This window comes from Equus caballus, chromosome 2 (assembly GCF_041296265.1).
Source record: "Equus caballus isolate H_3958 breed thoroughbred chromosome 2, TB-T2T, whole genome shotgun sequence".
Taxonomy (NCBI): Eukaryota; Metazoa; Chordata; class Mammalia; order Perissodactyla; family Equidae; genus Equus; species Equus caballus.
The window spans coordinates 90,060,493-90,073,914 of record NC_091685.1 but is presented as its reverse complement, the minus strand read 5'-3'; the positions used below and the strand labels follow the sequence as shown (position 1 = coordinate 90,073,914).

The following is a 13,422-nucleotide window of genomic DNA, read 5'->3' as shown; positions in this document are numbered from 1 at the left end:
CTGCAGATTTCCATTGTTCTGCATAGCGAGAATAAAGGAAAATAAAGGGGGAGATGCCAAATTGTTTTAAGTTGATTGTTTTCCAATTGTTTTTTTCCATGAGATGTCAGTAGTTCTTTAAAACCCAGCTAAAGGTTTTGTAATATTTTTATTTTCCCTCATGTATCTAAGAAATATATACATTTCAGACACTGCCTTAGTTTTTTTAGGCTTCGTTCTCAAGGAACTGATTTCATTTGTGAATATGCCGAAACTCAAAAGAATGGAAAAGAATAAATATTGGTGTGAAAATGATGCTTTAAATGCATGGGTGCCAGACAGGAAAAGCTCTTGTTTTTTTCCTATATTTGATCAATTGGCTTGTCTAATCCATTTGACTGTGAAAAGGTGGCCTGACATGACTTCAGATTAGTTTAATAGGGATTAAGGTGGCATGAAGTGTATAACACTCTGCATTTGCAAGTACAAACATGCTTAAAAATTCATTTGTCTTTGGGAGAGGCTAGTTCAAACTCCAGCTATATTTACAAACAGATTCTAGCCACAGCCGAGCAATGTGAAGCTGGGGAAAGTAACTGTGCCTGCCTTTCCTTAAACCCAAAGGGCCTTTGATTTCTGCCCAAATAAAGCAGGCCTTTGGCATTCAGCTCTCCTAGCTGGCAAGATATCTGCATAATGTCTGCAGAATTTAGAATGGCCAGGAGGGGCAGGTCAAAGACGGCCAAATTATGATATCACACCCATAAAACCTCATCAATGGTGACATACAGAAAACATTCAGTGAATTGCTTTCATTAATTTATCCTTATTAAGAAATACTAAGCAGTGTGTTAATTTCTTGGCAGGTTTCAGATTCTGCTGCTTCCCCTTCCTTCATTCATTGCTTTTCCTTAAAAAGAACAGGCCACCATGGGCACTGATTGACAGCAGCTGAAAAAATGTGGCTGGGGGAGTCTAGGATGCTTAGACTGCCCAGGAAGAATGTTTTGTAAATGTTTTATTTGCCTTTAGGAGAGTCAAAAACTTTCCAGAATCTCTTAGTACGAGTTAGGATGAGAACCATTCTTCAGTGAAGTGAAAGGAAACCTGACTATAAATCCTTCTACATCTCTCTCTTCTCTGGGGACAAGGATGAGAGCTCTGAGATACAACCCACTAGACCCTATCCTGGCCCTGGGTTGCAGTGATCAGGCACTTTTGGAAAGAGGAAATGGGAATGATTATCAGCTGTCAGGATAGAGGCGGGATCAGGGAAAGGGAGGGATATGAAAGAGAATGCAGGCCCAGCTTTTCTTCAGGTCACACATGTTTCTAAAGCTGAAAATCTGCCTAGTCTGCAAAAAATGATACCAGGAGGAACTGAGGGAAGTGAGAAGAACCAATGGGAAACATTTCCTGGTAACCGGCTGATCCTGTCGGCAGTTTAGAATGGCATCCATCTGGAAGCAGATATTCAGAAGACTCAGCTACCTTGTCTGCTTGTCTAGAGTGGGCCTGGGAATCTTGACCTGAAAGCTTTACTCAGGGGGCAGAATTTATAAGCCATTACTGTGGCATGTGGCAGAGAACTTCTGCAAATAGATATGTGGTGAGAGAAGGAGAGCTCAAGAGAGCCGAGACCAAGAGAGACAGAAATGAGGAAAGAAGATTTATCAGGGCATGTTTAAGATTGGGATGAATAGAGAAAGCGTTTTGAATATGAAAGAGATCAAAGATATTGTATGTTTCACAAATTTTAAAACAGCAAGGACATAATTTATGTACTACAAATGAATCTTTGTCATTTTGTGCTTTTTTTTTTCTGTGCTAAATTTCATTTCTCAGATTGCATACTTTGAAAATTCAAGTTTTTAAATACATTTTAATTATTATGATTATAATAGGAACTAACTGAACTATAGGACATTTTGACTAGTTGAAAAAGAATTCTTGAGGACTTCTATGTTGAATAAGCAAGTCAGATGGACCCTTGTCAGTGGCTGGCACAGTTGAATGAGATAGAACTCCATGCCCATAGGCATGAAGGTGGGGAACCTTGATAAGGGAAGTGCTCAGCTGTAGATGTTACCCACTCCAAGGAGGGACGAGAAAATCAAAGACCCCAAAGCATGATTCAAAGAAGGAAATCAAATGTGAGATAGCAACTCCTTCTCCCCCTCAATATCTGAAACTTATTGATTTGACCAAAATTTTGCCTGGAAAAAGCAGTCCTGCACCAAGGTAATGAAGAGATAGTCTTGACTCTTATCGAAATTCAATGTGAATGAACCAAACTAGAACTATGCTCTGACTTCCTGAGGATAGCAGAGTCTTGACTGTTTTTGAGGTTACCAAAGACTTTAATACATTCATGCAAATTCCATCTAGGTAAAGAGTCATGATAGTCAGTAATGAGAAGCAAGGCCATGAGATGAAGAAGGGCCACAGCTATTCAAAACAAAACAATAGAACCAAGTATAAGTAATTGAGAGAAAGGCACTCTAGGGAGCCAGCCCTGTGGCCGAGTGGTTAAGTTTGCGAACTCTGCTTTGGCAGCCCAGGGTTTCACCAGTTCGGATGCTACGCATGGACCTGGCACCATTCAAGCCATACTGAGGCAGTGTCCCACATAGCAGAGCCAGAAGGACCTACAACTAGAATATACAATTATGTACTGAGGGGCTTTAGGGAGAAGAAGAAGAAAAAAATATTGGCAACAGATGTTAGCTCAGTTGCCAATATTTAAAAAAAGAAAAGAAAGGCACTCTAGTGAGAGACTTTGACCCCAGGAGTCAGTGGACTTGATGTCTAGTGCAGGCTCCTCTGCTGACAAGCTGTAGAAGAAGGGACTAACTGGCTTCTAAGTTTCCTTTTAGCTCTGCATTTTTATGATTCGGATTCATCTTCCTAAGGAATACAGTTTGAGTCTCAAGAGCACTGAACAGCAGCGAAGAGTGGGTGAGTCCACTTTCTTTTAGTGATGAAAAAGACCAGCAATTCTGTATAAAGAATTATTTGGGATTTCTTTTGTACATGCCACTTTTATTTTATTATCTTGAAGACTAAACTTGCTGGTCTATGATTTTGGAATGTTCAAATGTAAAATGATTATACTGCTTAGGGTTTTTTCCCCCAAGTATGAATGATAAATCCATTTCCTGGTGCCAGCCTATATTATTTCTTCACTCTGGCCAGTTAAATCTGTTGTTGGGTTGTTTGCAGAGGTGTGATCTAATTTAGGAAGTATGTTGAGATTTTTCTGCCCATAGTCTTTTCCTTAAACAAACAAATGAAAATCCTCATAAGCTTGTGTGAGCTAGTGTAACAATATTTTTGGTTTCAGTACTTCTATTTTTCTTCCTGGTGGTAGGAAAAAATTAATTAGAGAACTCTGGGTCAAAGGTCCTCAGATTTTTATGACTGATAGTTTGCTCTATTCAACAGTGTAAGCACATTCAAATAAAATGAAAGGAAATTAAAATGAATTTCAGGCTAAAAGCAAGCTCTCAGCTTTTGGGAGCCTCTCAGCTGATGATTCCAGGCAACACAGAAACAGAAATGCTGGAAGAGATACTAAACATGAGCCAGTACACGCTGCAATTCTCACCTCTCAATAAGAATGTAAAATGGGCTTTCTCTTCTTGATGTAAATATGAGTGAAACAACCACCACAGAACACCTCACCTTTCACTACCTTTGGAAAGTTCTGTATGTTGATTGAACAGGGAATTTGATAAAAATGACAGTTTCTCACCACTCTTGATACAGAACTGTAAAAATAAAAGCAATGTACTTGTATATAAACATGTGGGTGTGTGCTCATGTGTATTGATGCACATATAGGTATTACTTCCCAAGGGAGGGTCATCTGCCTACCACAAGACAAGCCAATAGTCGAGAGGCAAGGTGGTAGGAGAGAAAGGGTTTCATTACAGCTTGTCAGCAAGGGGGAAGATGGCCAACTAATGTCTGAAAGAACCATCTTACAGAACAAAGACTAAGCCAGCTATATAGGGGGCTAGTTTCCATGTGGGGGAGGCATCTGGTCTCCAGGTGGGACATACATCTGGTCTTCAGGTGGGGCAAACATCTGATCTTAGTTCTTTATAATACTTTGTTTTACTGGATATGCATCAGAGATGGAACCATAGCCTATGCCATGATTTACTTTAAAGATAATAAGAACAAAATCTTTAATATGTATAGTAGATTATTATTTACATGAGTGGCACCAACAACTCCCCACTGTCAGTTGTACCCCAGCAAAATCATATGCTGGTAACAGGAACAGGGTCATCATTGTCTGTCTGGCTAATTCCTGATAAAAGGGGTCGGTGTAGGGGGACCATTGAATCAAATAGAGTCACTCATGTTTTGCCACCATGACTCTAGAGAGTGAGTTTTGGAGTCACTGGTGTAGACAGTTTAGAAATTAGTTTAGAAACACATTTAATCTCCAGCTTAATTTTAAGGAATAGCCCAAGTCACCACACCAGATCTTTCAGTTGTCATTAGTGGTGGCTATCAGCATAGACTCTCTGCCTGGGGCTCATCACATTCCTAAGGAACTCAAAAGAACAAAGTTAATGACTTATCACAGCTGGGAGCGGCCATAAAATCTACAGGGCATGTGTATCTCCTGGAGGTCCATATGCAGCTGGGTCGAGTAATCAGAGGTCATTCAAAGTTACAATATGGTTTCTTTTCTACCATATGGCTTCCCTTAAGTCAATCTTGTGTTAAGCTAGTATCAGTTCCCCCTGTTTGTTGATTGTTCCTCAGTCTTGAGGGATATCCTGCTGATGAGGGGGCATAGGTTTTTCCATCTCATTGAATCAGTCTCTTAATAACACAATGATGCAGGTGGACTCCCAAAGTTAGGCATATATTGCATAAGGAAATAACCAGCTATTTAATAAGAAGCATTTCTAGAGAGACAAAAAGAAAAACAAGGTTAATGATGGGAGCAAATTATAAACCAGTTTCTGAGCCCAGGGGGCAGCCATTAGAAAGGATCTCTAGATGTCAAAGTCAAAGCATCTTTTGCAGTTTCAAATGTCTCTGATAATGTCATTAGGTGTTCAGGTATCTTTCTGAATGGCTTAGATAGCAACATACGTGAATCTTCTTAAGTTTACACCAAGTTGTCCAGCTTCAGTTTACAGGGCTTCAGGAAAAAAGGCAGGTTTAGTTCTCAATGATTCCAAAGGAAAATGATGAACAAAATTGAAAACATTAGTTTGGAGACTTTTAGCCAGATATTTCAGGAGACTAGAAGAATTCAGGATCTGGTCCAGTTTACAGATAGGAAACAAAAATGTCAAAAATAATTAACAGAACGAGAATCTAATATCCATGAATGTATACTATAGTTTCTACTGAAACATACTTTTTCTCTCTAAAATCACCCCCATTTTTACCAAAGATTGCCAAATTATGACTAACTGGTTTGCAAAATATGTTTAGTTTCAATAAAAGTGGCCCAATTGTTTACATAAGTATAGCAAGATTAGCTGTTGATCATATAGGCTCTTTCAAATCAGCTTTGCTAGAACTTTTTATAAGGAATCTCAACTGAACTTTAAAGGCCTCTCAAGGACAGGAAAGCCAAACCAAGAACTCATCATCAGACTCTGCCTGAAAGACATATAGATCTTGGTGAGGTCCCCTCTTCTCTTGAGGTTCTTCACTGTATCCTTGAGGTTCTGGCACCTGCCAGAGAAGTGACTTTCTTTACTTACCTGGTAAGGTTGATGGGAACCTTGTAAACAAGGTACCAGGCCAATATTTCCAAGTGGCTTCATTTCATAAAGTCAGCCTTTATTCCTCAGAAGCTGTCTGGTCATATCTGAATCTACACATGTTTCTCTCAAATATGACATTGCAGTCAAAGCTTTGAAAATATAACTGTTTCCAATTCTGTCCTGTTATAAGGAGAACAGATTCTGCTTGAACTTATGCAAATAACTATATTGTCATGAAAATACAATACTCACACACTAAGAATTTTCAAATTCTGGAGGGATCAGGTAGGTGGAAAAAGATAAATGTATCAACTCTGCTTAAAAAAGTATAATTTACCAAATTACTATAAGTCATAATTAGCTTGAGAGAAAAGATTTCCTAGAATTGGAAAAAAGATAGCATTAAAAAATCTGCAATATCTCAAATGAAAAGTCATAAAAATTATAATCATCCTCATCAGTTAATTGAGTCCTGTGTAATAGATTCTTGATCTTATCTTCTGTTAGCAGTTTCATGAAGTCATCCTTTTCTCCATTAGAGTTCTGTAATTTCTTACCCAATTCAGTTTTATGACCTGAAAGTTTATCAGAAACCTGTGTTCTAGAGTATATGTCAGAGTCCTTTCCATGAATTTCTCTGAAGATGAAACATTTTGCAAAAGCTTTGGAGTAAAACAATAACTGTCTGTAAATGACAAAAGACTTCAAAATGGCAATTGACAAAGAAACTTGGTTAATTTTGTGACATACAACTCTTTAAAATAATAACTAGAATTATGACTGATAATCAGGACTGATCAGAATTTTAGGAATGTTACATAATTTTAAAACACTTACATCAATAACATTTACTGACATAATATCAAAGGTCCCTATGAAACAATGCTTAGTTATCCATTTTGCCATAGTGACAATTAAGGATTTTCAGGCAAATGCAGAAAATTAAGTAGCTGTAAGAAAAACCTTAGCTCCTGTGATTAAAGATCTGATAAAAATACAAAAAATTTATTTTGATAAAACATTAAATCCCTCTTCTTCTGGTAGACAACTCCAAGAAAAAACCTTTCATAATCTCTTTATCAAGAGCAGACTAAAATTTCCAGAAAGTTGTCCTGTTAAGAGAGAGAAGACCAAATTCTAATTTTTCACCAGCTCACTTTTGAAATTAAAACTCATTTACTTAATTGGATTTAATTTAATCTTAGCCAACTTGACTATGCATAAATATCTTCAGGGTTTTACTTTCACAAACTTTCTGTCACTTACTTTTTACATTCAGAATTTGTCCCAAGTTTCCTCCTTATTTCTTTCCTAATGCTTTAGGACAAATTGAAGTTTCTTAACAAAAGAAACAAAAATATCTCTATTCTTTACACCTTCTTTACTGCAAACATACATTTTACTTTCTTTGAATAGAAACTTTCTAGAAACATGTGCTTTCTCATAGAAAGTTTCTCAGCATGTACAAAACATGTCTATCAGCAAACCCTAGCATTTTTTAGTTTCTCTGAGATAAGAAACCAAAGGCAGACAAATCTATGATTAGTAATCAGCTTCTAATATTTTATATTATGGGCAAATGACCTAGATACTCAACAAATTTTTATCTTTTAACTTCATTTAGCAAAACTTTTAAGTTTTAAGTTACCAAGAAGAATTTGGAGGCTGTTTTTTCAAGAATACAGAACGTATAACATAATTATTATACCCAAAAACTCTTACCCATTTTCATCTATCTAAATCACTTGTTTCTAACAATTGTATTTTGATAACTCACAAAACATTTACGAGACATTAGACACAATCAGCTGTTATTTAAAACTATTACTTTGCTGACAAATTTGTAACACAGATAACATGAGCTTATTTGACCAGTGAACCCAGGCTGCATGTCTGCATCACATCCAAATACTAACAACTTAGAGGACATGCCTATTTCAATCAAAACAACAAACTTCAACAAGTTTTCACTTACCAAAGGTTATTTCATATCATGTTAACTTGAAAGATATTTGGGTTAGTTTCTATTAAATTTAGAAATAATTTATGTAAGTGCTTACTTTAAGTCAATTAAACAGAGCTCTTTATTTTGGCCATACCCTCCAGAGGTAAAACATCATACATATATATCATATATATAGACACATATAAGCACACAGGTAGACACAGATGGAGACCTTAGAACTTCCACTAAATTTTTTTGTTATGAATCAGATGCAATACAAACTCACTAGTTTATGAAAAACATTTGCATTTCAAAGAATGGCTCTCAGGTCTTAGAGAAGATGGGAGCAGAAAATTTACATCACAAGGGAAGAGAGAAAGCAGTCAAGTTTTTTTCAAGATGGAGTTTCTGGGGCATATTTTCCTTATCAGTTTCTAACATCTCAATATCTACAAACATTTTGAGCAGAACATGTGAGGGTTTAGGATTGGCAAAAGCACAAGTGAACTTTGAACTTCTTTCTAGAGCCATACCTCTGGCCTTGTAGAGGTTTCCAAGACAAAGACAGTTGCTTCCAGTTCTCCAAAGAACTGGATTACAGTCTGAATGGCAAAAGAGGTTGGCTCACCCTTCCAGCTACATTTTTCCAATTGCTTCTTTATATCAGGGAAATTTTTAACTTAAGAGGTGAATCAAAATATTTTTATGTTCTAAAACTTCAAGATAATATATCACACTTTAAAAAAATTCTGCACAAGGTGTTTAGTAACAAAGGCCCTCTTTCTAAGTATACAATTTAACCCTAGACCTATTTACCTTGAGGGGGAAACTTTTACAGCCAGACATAATGTCCATTTTTAGCACACATTCAGGAAAAGTTGATATAACCTCTTTATATAAAATTAGCTCAAATATTCTAACCTTTACAATCTTATAGACACTCATATTTTTACATTTTCTGATCTAATTGTAGCCCGAGTCAGGGTCTTAAGGCTATTCATTATTTTTCATATTTCTTTTTTTAATTTGGTCTTTTCATAGGTACCAATAAAGCAATTATGATGAGAGCTCTCCAATTTTTTCCAGTTTAGAAGTTTTTCCAATTTAAACAGTCCATCATCTGTCTGCATTGATGAATAGGATCCTGATAGCCACTCAAACCAATAAGTCTTTATGGCTTAACCATGAACATGAAAGCTGTCCCCAAAAGAGAGTATAAAAGAAGCAGCCCTCCCAAGATCTGGGAAGTTCATTCCCAAAAATAATCCAAGAAAGCAAAGGTTTCCACTGCACAGGTGGTAGTACACTAACAAGCAACAAAGGTGGAGATGACAAAGGCCCTTTGTGAAAACAACTGGGACTCATTATGACAAACTCCCCTGAGAGCCGACTCAGCCAGATAAAGAGAGTGCTTCTTGGAACCCCAGTCTGTTTGGTTGCCAAGATGCATGCAGGTGCCCGCATCCTCAAGATGGTGGAGACCAATGACATCTCAAAGACAAGCTCTCAGGATGTGGGACAAGACAAAAGAAAAAATATCTCATTTTATATGCACATTAACAGCTTTAGTTAAGCCTTTAGTATTTCAGAGTCAGATTAATACCTAGGTGGAAGGTGCCATGGGGTTGGGAATTGTGTGCACTTTACAGAGTATCTCACTACATGGATATTTTCTTGAGGTTGGTGGGGGACCTGTCATCATCTATCCCATTCTGTGATGAACCTATCTTAACATGGGAGTATTCTTGAGATGGTGAGTGCCCTAGTGGCTCTTAACTACTTGACCCATGCCCACCAAATTTGCAGCTTTTTTGGCTTCCAAGATGCCCTTAGCAACAGCTTTCACCTGACAAGAAATTTTCCCATATTGAGGTATATGGGGTAACTACATGGGTTCAAAACTGATTCGGTTTGAATTAAAAAGCCTGACTTATGGCCTATCAAATATACATTATATGTCTTCTTTAAACATTAAAGAATGCACTCTTTTAAAATAAGAATGCATAGTTTGCCTCCTACACCCTATTGATAATGCCTTATTAGTAAATTCTGGATTAGTCCCATTCCCAACATCAGGGTCCAGTTGACCTGCTAATTTGCAACTAAATACCTCTTTGAAACTTTGATGAAAATGTACCCTGGGTGTGTTTGATGGATGTTCTTTGTTCTAAAAAAATGGAAGACTGTACTGAAAACCATACTTCTCTGGAACTCTTTCTAAGGCCTTCCCAGGTTATAATCCTCACTCTGGCTCAAGTAAAACTCACCTTATTTCTATCATCTATAGAGTGGTTAGCACTTATTTTGTGTCAACATAACTCATGTGCATATTCCCTGACAACAGGCTTATAGAGACGCCTGTGTCTTGCCTTATGGTTTTTCCTTTTTATGACAAATGACACAAAAGACAGAGTGACTATCTCTGGGAGAAGGATCAATAAACCAATGAGTACTTAGCAATTTGTACTACATACTCATAGCTAGAAGTTGCCCAATTTGGGAAAATGCAGCCTAAGGGGCTATAGGTAGGGACTGAATTAGTGTTGCCAATTGTTTGAGAATTTAGACATAGCTGGTCAAAAGTATGTTTATGCTGCAGCTAGAACCAGATCACAAAAATTTTGGGGTGTCCTGGAAACCAAGACCCTCACAATGAAGGCCAAGTCAAAGCTTTCTTCTAATGGTCAATGTAATTTCCCTGAGGCTGATGGCAGTTTGGTAGGACCCTTAGCCACAAACTGGAGTGCAATCTGCATTTCTGTCCAACCATCTTTGACCGCAAAATGGAATATGGCCACGTTTTTTCCCCACTGTAGTTTTGGAACCCTCCCAACCTGACGATTATCAAGCCATGCCTTCAGGACACAAAACAAGCTTGATAAGATTCTGCTGTTCTCTGTAAACATCACAGCTTCTGGAACCTTTCAGTCAAAATGTAGACCCCTTGACTCTTTAAAGATTTCTTTGTTTCTCAGTTCAAAAGTTCAAAAGGAGGCCAAAATGGCCTCTGTAATTGTAAGTTATCCTGGGTTATCTTGCCAGCTGTTTACAGTTATCCCCATTTTAGGGGGCTTTTCCCAAGGTGGCCACAACAAACAATGTAATTTATAAAAAGCGTTTGTTCTGATCACCAAGAAACTCAGTCCCCAAACAGCCAATTTTAACAAAATAGTCAGACATAGACAAACACAAACAAACACCAAAATCCAATGCTCTGGGACCTTGCCCCAGAGCTCAGGATTCTAACCTGACCCTTTGGAGTGCTCCAGTGGATGCAACCCTGTTATTAGACCATTCTAGGCAATGGCGCGTTTTAACAAGGTCACTCGTCCAAAAGACATCTGATCTTGGAGCTTTTTACAGACACAGACACAGAAAAACCAGATGCTAGTGAAGTAGTTCCCAGATTTAGGGTCAAAAGTCCTACAACTATTCCCTCTCTAAGTGCATGCCAAGATGGTCCTGTTGGACCCCAGATGGCCCTGCCATAAGCCAAAGGACCCCAGATGGAGGGGAAGGGAGTACACGGGCATCCTTGAGGTGACTTACCCTATTCCAGATTGAGGCCATAGATTCACCAGACATAGCTGTTTCTCTTCCTACTGCAGTCAGTGTTAGGAGGCAGCTGGCATTGGTATGGGAAAGCAGGCAGGGCAGATTCCTGAGTCAAAGAGAGCCCAGGCAGCTGCTAGGGACTTATCCAACAGGTTGCCCATCTGAGATTGACTGGCCATGAGCAGGACTTAAAGTTCCTCCATGGTCACCAGATTTTGTTACCACCCAAGGAGGGTTGTCTGCCCACCATACGACATGCTAATAGTCGAGAGGCGAGATGGTAGGAGAGAAAGGGTTTTATCACAGTTTGCTAACAGAGAGGAAGACAGCTGACTAATCTTTGAAAGAACCATCTTACAGAACAAAGACTATAAGCCTGTTATATAAGGAACTGGTCTCCAGGTGGGGCAGGCATCTGGTCTTCTGGTGGGGCAGACATCTGGTCTTAGTTTATGATAATTTTTTTTGCTTTACTGGATATGCAACAGAGACTGGAGTGATGCCCTATACCGTGATTTAGTTTAAAGATAATGAGAACAAAAGTTTTAATATGTATAGTAAAGTTTATTGTTTATGTGAGTGGCGCCAACATAGGGGAGAGGTGAGGACATAGTCAGACTCAGGTTCTCTTGGTGTGAGTCAGTAGATTAACATTTAACCTCTCTAAATTTTATATGGGCTTCCAACTCCAGAAGAAATGGAAGCAATAGCAACCATTTGAACCTGTTTATCTTTATAGGTTCTCCAGTCAGTGTAGTCTGTCTAATAAGGGCTCTCTCATCTCCAGATGAATTGTTCTCAGAGCTCTTTTGCTATGTACTGCCAAAAATCTCCATATTTATTTAGGTAACACTCCTGGGATACTGAGTGGATGTGGTGTCTGAAGATGGCACAACCTGTCACTTTGTCTTTTTATGCTTTTGGCTTTTAGATCTATGATTTCTTCTGTTCTTTCAATTGGGATCCAGAAGATAAGAGAGGGAGCTGGTTGTGCTTGTAAACCACTGTGCCAAGTCCCAGACTCCCAGGTGGATATGCTGGTGCCAGTAGGAGCACTCGTTAAAGACTTAATCAAACAGGCCTCATTGACTCATAGGCTGCTATGTTGTTGCTGGGTATTGGGTTTTTTTCCCCTCTCACTCTTTTATTATTTCGTTGGCACCTCTAGCATTGTGTTGAAGATCATCTGAGACAGAGGCAAAATGATGTGCGATATGAGGAAATTGGAACTGAACGTATTTACTGTATTGGCACATATACAACACATTTCTAAAGCTGACAGGCTTATCTAAATAGCCTATTTTTCTAGGTCACAGCATTTTCCTTTAACTCCTAGATGCCTTCTCTATCCACTCCCAAAGCAAGAATGTCAGAGAAACTTAAAGGAATTACCTTAATAGCTGTATTCATTCTTATCAGTTTGAAGACCTCAGTGATGGCTTTCAATAGGAGCAGGCACACCAGAAGTAAAACATTGAATTATTTAGGACAGGTAATATGCAAATGAAAGAATAAGATGTTTTCTATTTGAGGTATTCTGAAAAAACAATACAACACAAAACAAAGCAGAACATGTACCAAAATGTTATAATTCTACTCTCTCTTACTCTCTTATGTGCAACTTTCTTGGCTTTGGAAATGTGAATATTATCCTCATCTTTTTCAGGAACATATCATAAAGCTGGATTTAGACAAGGATGGTGTGAGGACGGGCTTGGTGGCATGAGAAAGTCTGAACAGTCAACTCTGGTGGGCTGGAGAGTTCATTACATTCACTGTCAACCACTGCATTGAGTTTTGTACAAAAAGAGTAATAAAAAGCTAGAAGCAGAAAACATTTCTATGCAGACAAACTTTGGGCATATGTTCCCTGATTCATACTGCAAAAGCAAATAGAATATGATAGGCTGTAAGACTGTATAACCTGGAGATCCTTCTAGTGTCTGACTTTAAACAGATTAATAAGAAAATTGGTTTTTAAGTGAGGAAGGCAGGCTTGTCTCATGTAAATGATGTCTGAGGGGTTTGAATGTCAAAGAAACTAGAGCTTGAAATACAGTTGGAAGTAGAGCAGAAGGAGGGTATACATTAAGAAAGAAAAAACTAGATGTATACAAAATTGTTTGGATCATTTCCTTTGTTTCCAAATCACAGACCCAAAGGAGACTTAGAGAGTAAACTCATGTTTGCCCCCTCTTC

General features: G+C 38.2%; 1 long non-coding RNA gene across 1 annotated transcript; it reads right to left on the bottom strand.

Moving 5' to 3' along the window:
- Positions 1-2,971: 2,971 nt before the first annotated feature.
- On the bottom strand, positions 2,972-11,560 carry LOC138923291 (uncharacterized). The gene is made up of 3 exons (XR_011436745.1): positions 11,218-11,560; positions 5,721-5,903; positions 2,972-5,267 (listed from the first exon to the last, which is right to left on the bottom strand). It is a non-coding gene; the product is annotated as an uncharacterized lncRNA (long non-coding RNA).
- Positions 11,561-13,422: the final 1,862 nt, after the last annotated feature.